The following is a 14,629-nucleotide window of genomic DNA, read 5'->3' on the forward strand; positions in this document are numbered from 1 at the left end:
TTGTGTATGTACATTGTATGCCCATGATTTTTTTACCATGGCTACTACTAAAACACTGATCAATTCAGTGCTTATTTACGTCGATGTTGGGCAATTTGTCAATCAGTTGCAATGAAAATGTCTCTACGGAAGAATTTCACTAATTTGAATAATAAAAGCAGTACCCGCTACATGCTATAAGGATTAGAACCAGCACTTGCTGTCGGGCGGAAGCTCGGTGGTCTAGTGGAGATGACGCCTGTCCGGAGATCGGGAGGTCGTAGGTTCGAATCCTGCTCGAGTATGTATGCCCATGATTTTTTTATCATGGCTACTACTAAAACACTTATAAATTCAGTGCTTATTTACGTCAATGTTGGGCAATTTGTCAGTCAGTTGCAATAAATTTTGTGTGTTTTGAATTCATTGGAATCGGATATATAAAATTATTACACTCTGTCAGCTTTTATTTTCGCAATAGCTTCATGTTGCACAAAAATGTCCATGTAAGTACTCATAAAACAAGTCTAGCCAACCAGTACTTGATGGGGGTGGGGGTGGGGATGGGGGAATTGATCCAAGACCAGCACTATGAAAGCATCAATGTCTGGTAGCTAGTCTCAAGTCAAGGACCCCTGGCATGATTTCTAACGTCATGATTCTATATTGCCTTCTTTCAGCCTAAATTAAGACAGTGAATAGTCAGTTTATGTATCTGAGACATTCATTCAATCCTGCAACAAGATACATATAATGCTAGATCAAATCAAATGATGAAGAAAGATATGAAAGTGGTATGCCAAGGCAAATATTGCTGAGCGATGCTGCAATCACATGGTGCGTATTGTGCTAGTTGAGAGGTACCCAGTTCCACCAGGGAGATGAGATGTTCCTACCTGGTTCCACAGCACTATCATGCTGCCATCATGACAAGGTACTGTTAAAGGATGTGTACAGTTCTGGTCGAGGTGAGGATTTAGCTTTTAACATTTTGCAAGATATTCAGAAACCACTCTATGACATGTCAAAGAGCATGCAGTTCTAAGGGGTATCAAAAGTTTATTCGATGAAAATCGGTTTTGAAATGGCTGAGATATCCAAAAACAAGGTGAAACAAAGAGATCCTAATAAAGTTGTGGCATGTTGCCTTTTATTATTAGCACTTTTTTGGATATCTCAGCCATTTGAAAACCAATTTTCATCAAATAAACGTTGAATCCTTCTTAAAAATACATGCTCTTTCATATTTCATAAGAGGCTTTTCATTATCTCACTTAGGAATGTTCAAAACATGAATCCCCACCTCAACCAGTACTGTACAGTCCCTTTAAACTTCTTAGAACTCAATTTTGGCAAAGATGCGTATTACTGCTCAAAATTGGACAAAACTTTTGATTTAGAGAAAACAATTGCAAGGGAAAAGAAATTTGCATTGATTTCTGTAAAGATTTAGTCTCCAATTTTAGGCTGGTTTCCCTTTCATTGCTCCCAGTTTTTATGCCTCCGCCTCGAAGTGTCGCCAGAGGCATTATGTTTTTGGGTTGTCCGTCTGCACGTCTGTCCGTAATCAATTTTGCGGAGAGCGTAACTAAAAAACTGTTTGAGGTATCCTAATGAAACTTAGCATGTATTAGTATGAGTGGGCTAAGTTGTGCCTATTAACTTTTGGGTGCAAAGGTCAAAAGGTCAATGTCAAGGTCAAACACTAACAATTTCACTATTTCCCCCATATCTATGCAATGCCTGAAGATATTTTCTTGAAACTTAGTATACGTGTACTGCTAAATAAGGATTCTTCAGAGAGAGTTTTGGGTCATGAGGTCAAAGGTCAAATGAAAATGTTAAAATTTCACTTTTTTCTCCAATCTTGAATGGTTCGAGGTATCTTCATGGAACTTAGTACATATGCATGTACTGACTGGCAGTGATGATGTAGGGAATTTGGGGTCAAAGGTCAAGGGGGTCAAAGGTCAAGGTCAACTCCTCAAAATGTCACTATTTCTCTCATATTTATGCAATGCCTGCAGGATTTTTCTTGAAACAGAATACATATCTTACCTAATAAGCAATAGAGATTCTCTTGGAAGTTTCTGTCCAAAAGGTCAAAGGTCAAGTGAAAGTGCTAAATTTCACTTCTTCCACCATATCTCGAAAGTGACTCCAGGTATCATCATGAAACTTGGCAAATACATATGATGCATATTCTACCTGACAGTAAGTGATTCTCTTGGGAATTTTAGGGTCAAAGGTCAAGGGACAAAGGCCAAGTTAAAATGCTACAATTTTACTACTTTTTAATACTGAAATCACAATTTTTTTCCATACTTTGATAATTTATGCATAAACTTATCAAAGGCTCAAAAGTCAGGTAAAAATTGTTAAATTCCCAAATACCTGTGGTAACACTCTTAAACAATATAGCCATTCATCCAGTTATATCTCGTTCAAGGAAAGTGAACATTCAACACATTTGTGACAAACCTGTCATTTTAATATTTTGCCAATTATGTCAAACTGTCATCACACATTGCCAAGACATTGTACTATTAGGAGAACCATGCATTATGGTGGAGGCATACCAGTCAACATTTCTAGTTTCTTTCTTTTCTAAAATTCATTTTTCCCCTCCTATGGAGTCCGAAAGTGGAGATGCGGTTTATACACATGGAAATATGGTAATCATGGGCATGAGTTTGTGGAATGAAAGATTTGTATTCTGAATTACTGATCTGAATTAGGTTATAGGATTACATTGTTCAGAAAAAAACTCATTAAAAAAAAAAGAAAAAAATTGCTGTGATTGTAAGTACATTAAATACTACATGACAGGTATGAATTGGCATTGGGATTATCGTTAGCGTTCGCTAAAATTATAGTAGTGTGTAACTGTACATCATGCGTACACAAGATGGCGCTATACTGATGTGTAACCTAACTATAAAGCTCAGAGAAGAAGACGACAAGGAGTATAATGAGGGGGAAAAAAGGAGATGCTTATAGCCTTGAAGTGAGGCCAGATGTGCGGGATTGACTGCGATCATGGTAAGGCAAGCAAGACAGATTTCTTGGAATTTCAGAATTGGGACAGGGAATACTTTGCACCTGCGTATGGATCCCTGGATGTTTGTTCATATTCACCGCATTCATAGCCCGAAGGTATGCAAGCTGTATGGGCTTTATCACACGTTAAGGTACATGTACATCTGCTGTATTGACGAGGATTTGTCTAATAGAGCTGACTTACAGATTTAGGGCCCTATTCAAATTCAAGGCTACTTTTAATCCCAGAGGGCCCTGTGAGGAGCTATTCAAGTCACTTGTTCCCACTAAATGCAGTGTACATGTGATAGTCATCGCTTTGTCGAGCAAGCTTCACCTGGGGCCAAACTGGAAAATACCACTGTTAAATGAAATTTCAAGCACAATTTGTGTCTTATGAGAGATTAACTCTTTTTCTTAGAAGAAGAATGTATGCTAAAAATTATCAGCTTTGATATTGCTGTGTGCTAAAGAGAACAATATGTCTGAAATCTGGTTTGGGACATTTTGTCTTTCAGAAGTTATCTTTTAATTTTTAGGCAACCTCCCTTTGGAATGTTTTTTTTTTTTCATATAATCATAGAAGTTTTTTTTTTTTGACAACTTCACAAAAATAGCAAACTCAAGTCACCTATTAATTACTGTAAAACATATTTTAGCGGCATGAAATTTTTGCAAATTGGAGCTGACGGCCTTTTTCACGGCATGAAATTTTGCGAAGTGCCTCCAGCCATGGCATTCAATGCATAGCATATAATGTAGTGTAGACAAGAGCCTTCACGTGCATTTTAAATTTGCGAATTGTAGCTCTCGCGAAATTCACGAAATTGAAATGCACATGAACATTCCTCGTTTTACAGTAGAGAATGTGGATGACTTTGACAGATTTATTGTAGGTAGTTTCTAGCATTTCAAATATTATGCTTACCATTATAGTAGACTGTCAGTAACTACCAGAAAGTGTGCTTGGGGCTTGCCCAACATGCAACATACATGTAGCAGCAACTGATGCATGTAGTGCTTACATTGAAATTTGTTTAGCTAGAACAGGTGAAATAAATACTTCTCATTATAAAGACTCGAAAGAGCACACTCGTCAGTTTGGGTATGTATTTTGTAAACCACCATCTACTTCTTTTATGAGCTAGTTTTCTTTATTGGAGAGTTTTCAAAACAAAGCTGCCCATCATTCCTCTAATGGTGGTTAGCCTTGCTTGAAATCAAAATGACATAAGGTCATAGAGGAGCAGTAGGCTTATTATGATCTAGAATTACAGATTGTGAGGTATGATATATGTATTTATTATGTCCAATATCCCACTCATTGTGCCAATAAAATTTATACTTGATTAAACGTGATGGAAAAATGTTTAGGCATCACAAGACAAAGAAGCAATTAACAGTCAAACCTGTCTACAGCGGCCACCCAAGGGAGACGGAAAAAGTGGCCATTGTAGACAAGTGGCCACTATAGACAGGGTCGTTTACATGGCTTTTCTCTCTGGGGGTATTGTGTTTAATGTCCATATACAGCAGGTGGCCACTATAGACAGGTGGTCACTATGGCAGGTTTGATTGTCGTGGGGTATCTTATCCTTGATTGCCTCGTTGTGTAATATGAACACAATTTGATCAAAAATTTTAGACACTCTTGACACCAAGTGCTACCATCAGTGAAGCTTAGAGAAGGCAACATATCTTGTGAATGAAGGCCTCTGACGTACTCACTATGATGCATAAATAACTCAGAATTAATAGATTTTTGCATTTAAATACCCAGGTATTATACCCGAATGTGACGAGATAAAAGTTTTTGAGCAATAGGCTAGTATACTGATATGGTCATTCCAATTGGGAAATACGGATATGACATTCAACAAGTATGATGCTTTCCCTTTCCATTTAATCTGCAATGAAAACTCATTGAGTTATGTCAAGAGGGAAAATTTTTGTTCCAATCTGTAACTTTCCTAGCAGTGCTTTGGTTGGCCTGTGGCGCAGATACCTAGCAACATTTGTGTGTATGTGTGTAGTGGAACAATTTTTTGACATTAGTGTGAATGGCCAAAATATTTTCAGTTTAAGTGTTCCTCATGAATGCCTTTCAGTACCTGCCTTTCAGTACCCAGAAAAAGTTTTAGAGCTACATAATGTCATTATGTACATCAGGGAATTTTCAGGGCAACTTTGGCTATTATTATCCATTTTGCTATTAACTATACAATGTAAATTTCATTTTCATTTTATTGTTTCTGTATGGTACAATATAATCAACTCTGATCACTTTCAGAAATAAACGCATGATTCATAATAATTCATGGCTGATTTTGCACATGACAGGCAATTAAATCATTGTGACAGAGAACGAAGACATAATCATAATAAACAAAAAAGTCAAGGTACCATACAGGAGGATCCCCAGTAAGCCGAGCTTGATATTGGAGCCTCGTACACAAATAAATAAATACACAGTTTCAACCAACTATCGGTTTACTTAAAGGGAAGATAAACCCCAAGAACAATGTGGATTGAGTGAAAGCAGCAACATTAGTAGAACACATCAATGAAAGTTTGAAGAAAATCGGACAATCGATGCAAAAGTTATGAATTTTTAAAGTTTTGGTGTTGGAACCGCTGGATGAGGAGACTACTAGAGGTTATGACGTATGAGTGGACTACAATATCAAGAAAATATAAAGAAAATACTACAAAAATCCATTTTTCATGAAAATTACAAATTCCATCAACTTGATATTGACATATGTTAAGGGTAGCAATTATTCCACCTGCTTTCTGAAAGCGGTTGGTCCACTGCTCTTTCATAATTCTAGAAAAATGAATTTTTGTTGAATATCCTTTATATTTTCTTTGAATTGTTGTCCACTCATATGTCATATCCTCTAGTAGTCTCCTCATCCAGCGGTTCCAACACCAAAACTTTAAAAATTCATAACTTTTGCATCGATTGTCCGATTTTTCTCAAACTTTCACTGATGTGTTCTACTAATGTTGCTGCTTTCACTCAATCCACATTGCTCTTTGGGTTTACCTTCCCTTTAACTACAACAAAACAAACTAGTTTTACACAACAAAAACAGTTACACAACAAAACATACGCGGACATGTACGCAGGTGATGCTAAGAAAGAACAACAAAGAAGAAGGGGACAGCGATAATGACAGATGGTGAGAAAGAACAGGAGAGAGAGAAATAGAAAGATTCCTCATTCATTGTACAATAACACGGCTGGGTGTAGCAAGTATGGACCAGTGACATCTGTATATAAAAATAGAGAAACATTCCATGGCATGCCTACAACAGAAGGCAGAGTACAACATAGAATGAAGATGCTTCAAGTAACAAAAGAATTCATGTTCTGGATATGTAAATTAACTCACTGATATATAGCAACAAGCATATGTTTAACAAATCTTTTAAAGGAACCAAGACCCCGTTTACAGTGCGGGGCCGAGTCCGGCCTCAATTGCGCGGCCGAGCCTCGCAATTTTGTCCGTTTACACTGCTGGGCTCGGCCGCGCTTTTGATTCAAACCTTTCCATATTTTGTCGTAGTGGCGCTCTGCTTGTAAACAAACGCAATTTGGTATTGTCTGGTTTTCAGACCCTTTGCCAAATGAATTCCGTGGCGACGAAGTCGCCGTTCGGGCAAAGGCCTTTGCCGAAGGAAAAAAATCCTTTGCAGGACAAAACCACCTTAAACTATACTAGTTTTCGACGTTGAGGGGATTAATATCCTGAATAGCGAAAGATACAGGCAGAGGGTTTGGAAGCCAGACTAAAATTGGCCGCGCAATTGGCCGCGCATTTGGCCCAGTTTGCGTTTACACCAAGAAGAGGCAGGGCTCGGCCGCGGCTCGGCCACGGCCGAGACCACCTCCAGAGCGAGGCCAAATGCGAGGCCAATTTTGGCCTCGCATTTGGCCTTTTGCGCGTTTACACTGAAGCGGGGCTGGGCTCGGCCGCGGCTCGGCCGCGGCCGAGCCTCGCACTGTAAACGGGGTCCAATTGAGTGAATTGCACGGAACTGAGATGGTAAAGAATTCCATACGTCTGGGCCAGTGTGCCGAATTGATTTTTTAGCTAAACAAGTTCTGGGATTTATAAGATGAATATTGGAGGCATTTCTTGTAGGGTAGGAGTGGATTTGTTTATTGAGTTGGAAAATATTCATGAAATAAAAGAAGGTAAACACTGAATATTGTAGCGAAACATGAAGGTAGCAGTCTGTAAAAAATTAATGTCATCAATTTTCAAAATGTTATGCTTTTGAAATATTGGGTCTGTGTGAGCTCTATAGTCAGTCCCAGCACAAATACGCATTAGCATGGCTTTCTTTTGGAGCAAAAATATTGAATTTGTACTACTGTATAAAGTTGCCCAGACAATGTTGCAATAATTTGAATATGGCAAAACGAGTGAATTATACGATACAAAAAGAGTTTCTACCGGAAGAAAATACGTAATTTACGTAGAACACCAATATTGCTTGCAATAGGATTTGATATATGTCTGACATGATCAGACCAATTCAAATATTCATTAATAACAACACCCAAAAATTTCATACATGATTTTTGTTCAATTGCAATATCATCTATGAGTAACACATTATTTTCTGGATCATGATTTGTTCTTCTATAACCTTTTAAAATGAATAAAACTCGTTTTCGACAAGCTGAGAGATAACTCGTTGCTCCGGAACCAAAGTGACAATTACGGTAGTTCAGTACTCAGTTTCGAAATAAGACTATTGTAATCAGCATGGGAAAAGAATACATTGGTATCATCGGCAAAGAGAATATATTGCAATGAATCTGACACATAAACCAAATCCTTACGTATATTAGGAATAAAAGCGGGCCTAAAATGGATCCCTGGGGGACACCACATGTTAACGGAAGCAAAGTAGATGAATGAGAATCGTTAACAGTATATTGATATCTATTTGATAAGTAACTAAGAAACCAATCAAGGGCGACGCCCCGTACACCATAATGCTGCAATTTGGAAAGTAAGACACCATGATCTAGAGTGTCGAACGCCTTGCTGAGGTCCATAAACACGCCTATCACGTGCTTATGTGTTGGTAAACTGGTCAATTAATCATGCATTTTATATGCCATGTATTTGAGCTAGTAAACTTCTATGTTTTTGACTCCTTTTTCCTCAAATCCATGCAGCGCAGACACTTTTAATCTTTATGCATGCTTTTTTCTTAAGTTTTTTTTTTTTTAATATGCCTGGATATTCCTAGTAACTCGGAATCTGAAGGGAGGACTTTGCATATAAATGAAAATGACACACACGCACACATTTACACACACTCTCAGATCTGACTGCGCTAACTGGCTCAAATTATACAGTGTATGTTTTATTCATGCATACTGCCCTGTAAGTGGCCAAGTAGAATGTAGTCTGTTCACAGGGGTTGTTTTCCTGGAAAAGAGTCTGCGTGCTTATTGCATTATGCAGGTGTGCTTGTGAAAAGCAGAGTCTGTAGAAAGTTACGTAAATGTCACATGAATAATTATTTTTGGGAGCTTCTGCTCGGAACTGAAAAATATGCATTTATTGACAGGACTGGTAGATGCTCGGATTGTGACTTTTGAGTAGGCCTCCCTTAGTCACAGTGTCTTTTTCTGAAGGTTTAAACTCATTTGATGTATTTTCTCCTCTGTTAAATTGCAATGATGTGGCGAGTAGAACAGGGCCCTGTTGAATAAAGAGATGCAATCAAACGTAAATCAGAAAATGAAACATAAGCTAGGTATAGAGCAGCCAATCAGAATTGAGTATTCACATACTTATGTTTGATTTAACGTATGTTTGATCTTGACTTCTATGCAACAGAGCCCATTAGTCAGCGTTTGTTTCCTTTCTTGCTGTGGCTGCTTGAGAATTTCTTTGTAGTGCAACGATTGTTTCCCAACTATTTGATGCTTTCTTTGAAGAGACATTGTTTCTGAATATTTTATTTCTTCAGACTCGGAATATTTCATACAATGCAATGTGTGTGTGTGTGTGTGTGTGTATGTGTATACAGACACCCACATTGTACACTGCTGCTAACTATGCATTTCATGGGTCCTGCAAGGAGATCTGGCTTTAGGGGGAAAATTGTTCTAAAGAACATAATTGATGATGTACAGTTCAGCCAGCAATCAAGTTCCCCCTAGATCGCGATCACGGGCGATCAGTGATCGCATACGCGATATGTCGCAATCAATTGATTGTATGCGAGCATACAATCAATTGATTTTGCTGAACTGTATGACAACAACAAAATCTAATGATGTACCTTTCAAAATGCATGGGAGTGCCAAAGAGCACAAATATTTAGTCATTCATAGAGTTTCTCATTTTTTTTTCCATTCCATCAGAATATTTAGTATTTGTTTGTTCATTTTTATCACCTTTTGTCAGCTGTTTTGTTCCTTCTTTCCATACATGGGAACAAACACAAGTAGTTTGTCCATGGCAGGGAAAAGAAAATTGATTCTTGTTAAAGGGATCGTATAGTTTTGGTTGAGACCTAATTTCAGGTTTCTAACATTTCTTGGTGAGATAATGAGAAACCTCTTACAAAATATGAAAGAACATGTAATTCCATGAGAAATTCAATGTTTATTTGATGAAAATTGGTTTTGAAATGGTTGAGATATCCAAAACAGAGTGATTCCAATACAGTGTGGGACCCACATTTTATTACAATCGCTTTGTTTTACTTTGTTTTTGGATGTTTCAGTCTTTCCCAACCAGATTTTCACCAAATAAACTTTGAATTCCTCTTAAACTGGTATGCTCTGTACTATTTCATAAGTGTTTTCTTGGTATCTCGCAAAAAGTTAAAAGCCCAATTCTCATCTCCACCAATACTGTACCATCCCTTTAACCTCAAAAAAAAAAAAAAAAAAGAATAATACAGTTTGCAAAAAGGCAAGAATTGCTAGATGAAAAAAAAAAGGACAGTCAAAATGTGAATTTTCCTGGCTATAGGTTATCCCTTGGAGAAAGTACAAGTTACTAGAAGTAGATATGTCATTAGGTGCTTTGAGAGCAAGCAACCATTAACTATACAGTGTAGGGGGTATTTTGTCATAATTAAATTGCAGTGTAGATTCAGTGATAACACATGCACCTAATCTATAATGCAGGGTACAATATCACATTTAATATCAAACACTGCATCTAGACCTGTTGGCATGCAGTCATGGCCAATAAATAGCTCCAGCAGACTCCAAAATTAACTTTCCCCAGGAAAGCCCTGCATCTTGAAAATGAGTTAGACGCCCCTGGCAGGCTCATGCATTTCCAGGAATGCTTGTCGCTCGAGTACATGATTTGACAACCTTGTTCAGATTGCAAGTTCAATTTTGAGGCCTAGCTCGGAATTTTCCACAAAACCAGAGTTTTTGTGATCAAATTTCCTGATAAAGGTGCTTGATGCTTTACATGTAATGTGGATTAAATTGTTGGGAAAAGCTGTGTTTTTTTTTATGTTCTTCAAATGTGTTGTGTCTTGCAGTCAGGAATGTGCTAAAGTTTCCATGAAATGTTTTACTTTGGGGAAATTAAGCCATTTATCTTAAGATGCAGGAAGCAGAAATATGACCTACATTGTGGAAGGGTGTTATTCCATTTTCATCTTAGTACCAACTCTTGTAGCCAGAGCACATACAAGAATATCTCTTCATAGAAATTAATGAAAGGACATTGATGTAATGTCATTAGTAACCATGTCAACATTGATGTCATAGTACTTTCATTTTGTACATGTTTGCTTGAATTTGATTAGTTTAGATATCGTAAAGTTGTTTGAAATTCCAAGGGAAATTCCATTCAGATTTTATATGTTGCTTTCTTTAATGGGAACAAAAAAATCAGAGATATATATCTCAGAAAATTCAGGGGGAAAAAGGTCTTACACATGCACTAACACAAAGTTATTGATTGTTTGCATTTTTTTCCCCCAGACAATACAGCATCAGAAGATTTAGAGGTCGTTCACTTTCCTTCCTATTTCTTTCTTCAATTTCAGCATGAAAAAGGGAAACAATCCCCACCCCCCCCCCCCCAAAAAAAAAAAAAAAAAAAAAATGCGGATGTGCAAATGAGATTTTGTGGTATTGACAAATTTTGATTAGCTCTTCTTTGTCTTCTTAGCGAGAAGTCTATGAGGATGATATTCTGGTATGTCATGAATGACTGTGTAGCTGACTTGAATTGAAATCTTCCAACTTGTATAAGTAGATATTAAAAAAAAAAGAAGAAGAAAGGGGGAAAAGGAACGACACATGTAACACTTAATCTGTCACCCCACTTTTTCACCTGTGAAATGAAATAGATTTAACAAGTGTCTCCATTTATTCCAGTAGGACTGGCAAGACAGGAGAAGAACAAAAGATGTATTTTATTATTGATTCTTTTTTTTTTTCAGGAAATGTTAAGCATTAGGTTATTCAGGCCTGTCTTCATCATACACACAAAAAAGTCAAAAAAAAAAAAAAAAAAGAAGCTTCATTGATGTACCTCCCTCGTGGCATTTTTGCTTGTTCTCCAGAAGTACATGTACATCACATAGGTGCAAGTTCAATGTTGCATGTTGTTGCCAGTGTAATTTTGTATGAACAATTTATGTAATGAAATGCATCTCCATTTGTTTTTGTTTTTGTTTTGTTTTTGTTTTTGTTTTTGTTTTTGTTTTTGTTGTTTGTTTTTTTAAAGCATGGAAAAGGATTGTGCATCTCTTCTATATCATCTGATCACTTGGTACACAAGTTGCTAGCACCTCGGAGCCAGAGATTGTCATCCCATAGTAAAATGAGTGTTAAACCACAAAGGTCCCACATTTGTTCTTGGAAGGTCGTGTTCTACTTTCATACATGTACCTTTCCATGAGAGTTGCATTCACTTTAAACTACTCATTTGCACTGATCAAGTTATTGCTGGTTGAATCCAGTGATACTGTAGATACATTGCGCAATTAACGAAAGTCATACCCTCTCGCGATTTGAACTTGAATCCATGACAAACTTTTGGGTGAAGTCTCACAAACACTCATGCCAGCACTAAGAAATACATGGTGTATGTGACTCTTTGCAGTGTACAATATCATTTTTAAGGAAGTATAGGGAGGAAATCAGTCAAAACTGTCGGAAATCTTGAAGAAAATGTAATTCCTTGAAAAGTATGTGCATGAAGTAACTATGATTACATCATAAAACCATGACAAGCCATTTTATTTGTTATTTCCGTGAAGTGTCTGCAATGTCCTCCTCTGTCTCTCCATGGACGTAGGTCCATGGTCTCTCCTTACTTACTTTATACGTCATGGACCTATGTAGGTCCATGCTTACGTCTAAGTGAAACGATGAAATCTCACCTGGTCACCATTGCTATGTAAAAAGTACTAGTGATTGGTCATTATACTTTACTAACGAACAGTCAAAATAAATGCTGCATCACATGTATACTCTCAACCAATTGGAGCGAGCTCCTCGGGTTTAAGCAGGGAGTTGAGGTCCCTTGCATCAGTAATATCAACAATGCCCCTAAAAGCAGCCCATATCTGTATAGTATTAACTGTATCTGTATACTATTAACTGTTCTGTATGAAATTCTGAAATCATGTGAAGATTGTATCCCTTTTCCAAACGTCACAGAATTTTGCATATTATGTTAAAGAATAAAGTTTTCCAACATTGAGTATGAAGTGTTATGGTATTAAATACACTTCAGAGTTTTTAAGGGAGAAATAGAAAAAAAAGAAGAAGAAGAATATGACCCCAGTTAAAAATATGCTCCCCTTTGTACAAAGGAAATGGCTGGATTGGTGTGTTTGTTTGTTTGTTTGTTTGTTTTTTCAAATAGATTCACTGGAAACCTGTTTTACTGTTTCCTCTTCTGTTTTGAAGAAGTTTCCAGTGTCATTATTCTGAGGAAAGGTCTGAATTATCTTCTATGGATAAACCAGCTTCTAGAGGGAATCTAATTTTCAGGGTTGCAAAAGGGGCACACAAACTTTGAAACCATGTAGGGGGTCTGCAAGGTTTGTGGAAGCAGTGAGGTACATGTATTCCCCTTCTGCTGATCTGTATGCAGTGCACTTCCTTTTTCCAGCTCTCCTCTGGCTGATGTTCTCTTTCCGACTATGTCTGTCTCCGTGATTCCACTTGGCTCTCCATTCTTTTACTTGTATCCTTTGCCTTTGTTCTTCTCTCGTCATTCTGACATTTATATTCGTGTATTCCGAAGAAAATGCAGGTGCTTCTGGGAATGTCGGTAAGCTTGGCCCCCTATTTCACGCCCATTTTACGAATTTGCTGACAGTGAGGTTCGCCGAGCCCTTCGAAGGTCACATGTAGCACCCAGATATATTGTAGCCTTTCCACGATAATAGCCGTCTGCATGTTTTGCCCCGTATATAAATATCACATTTCCACGAAATCTGCATTCCACCCAACATCAGGCTCTGTCTACCATATGTTTGCAGCTCTTCATCTGCAGCAGTGCCTGTCCATGGTTGAATTGTGTCTTCCAAAATGAGGGGGATGGGTGGAGAGAGGAGGGGGATTTAAGGGGCTGGGGTGTTTAAGGACCCTGCTCAAATGAGCTTTGATAGTTTTCTTCATACTTCATGAAATTATTTAATCATTGATAGTTAAAGGTGTAGAAATATATAATACAAAGGTATTGAACATCGGTATGGAAATGACTAGAGCTAGATTTTTGGTATTTATACATCTATTTCTTTCAAGGTTTCACAAATTGTAGATTTTTTTTTTTTAATTTTTGAAATGCACAGGCTCCCCCTCCCCCGGCCTCTCAGAATCAGAAATATCAAATATGCATTTATAAGCAGAAGATGAGAACAGGTTGCATTTAATAAAAGGAAAATAGAAAGTGTGATTTGTAGGTTAAATCAGCTGTGGAATCAATATGTGTTACATTTTGCCAACTTTAACAAATATTTTGCTTTGATATAGATAGAGTGTGGAAACATTCCCTTCAATTGAAGTTTTACCCCATTCTGAAGTCCTACATCTCTATTTGAGTCCGTATATGTAGGTTGATGTATTTACATATGATATACACACAGCAGTGATATGTGATATGTGATATTACATAACTTCAATGCTGGAAAAAAAAATGAGGAGTACTATTTTGAAACTTAAATGATTGAAGATTAAATTTTCCACATTTTGGAAAGACTATATTCCAAGTGTACTGCTGTGTAACTTGCAAAACAGTGTTACTGTTTAATGTACTCCTTTGTAAAGTTCTCCTTTCCTGATTTTTCATCCACTAAATGATCGGGGAAAAAATAGCATGTAGATATTTTTAAAGATATTGAATTATATACAGAAAATGCTCACATCAGAGAAATTGTAACCAAGCAAAATTCAGAGAAACTGGCGGACCACCCATAGTGGGAAATAGGGTATTCTCTGTTTTTTATCAAAAGCATTTCTATTCTATACCATGTCTGAACAGACTTTACCTGGATGTTCTCTGGATGTTCTCCAGATACAAAACACATGTATGTTACCAATCCATTTGGTAATAATCACAATTCGGGATGAATGATGTGT

General features: G+C 37.3%; 2 protein-coding genes across 2 annotated transcripts in view; one reads left to right on the plus strand and one right to left on the minus strand.

Moving 5' to 3' along the window:
* The window catches only part of LOC140232902 (heterogeneous nuclear ribonucleoprotein C-like 1), a 281,840-nt gene that overhangs the window by 160,702 nt on the left and 106,509 nt on the right, over nucleotides 1-14,629 (minus strand). The gene's annotated exons all lie outside the window — the stretch shown is intronic.
* The window catches only part of LOC140232616 (tyrosine-protein phosphatase non-receptor type 1-like), a 104,179-nt gene that overhangs the window by 48,957 nt on the left and 40,593 nt on the right, over nucleotides 1-14,629 (plus strand). The window lies entirely within an intron of this gene.

Source organism: Diadema setosum, chromosome 9, assembly GCF_964275005.1.
Source record: "Diadema setosum chromosome 9, eeDiaSeto1, whole genome shotgun sequence".
In the NCBI taxonomy this organism is placed as follows: Eukaryota; Metazoa; Echinodermata; class Echinoidea; order Diadematoida; family Diadematidae; genus Diadema; species Diadema setosum.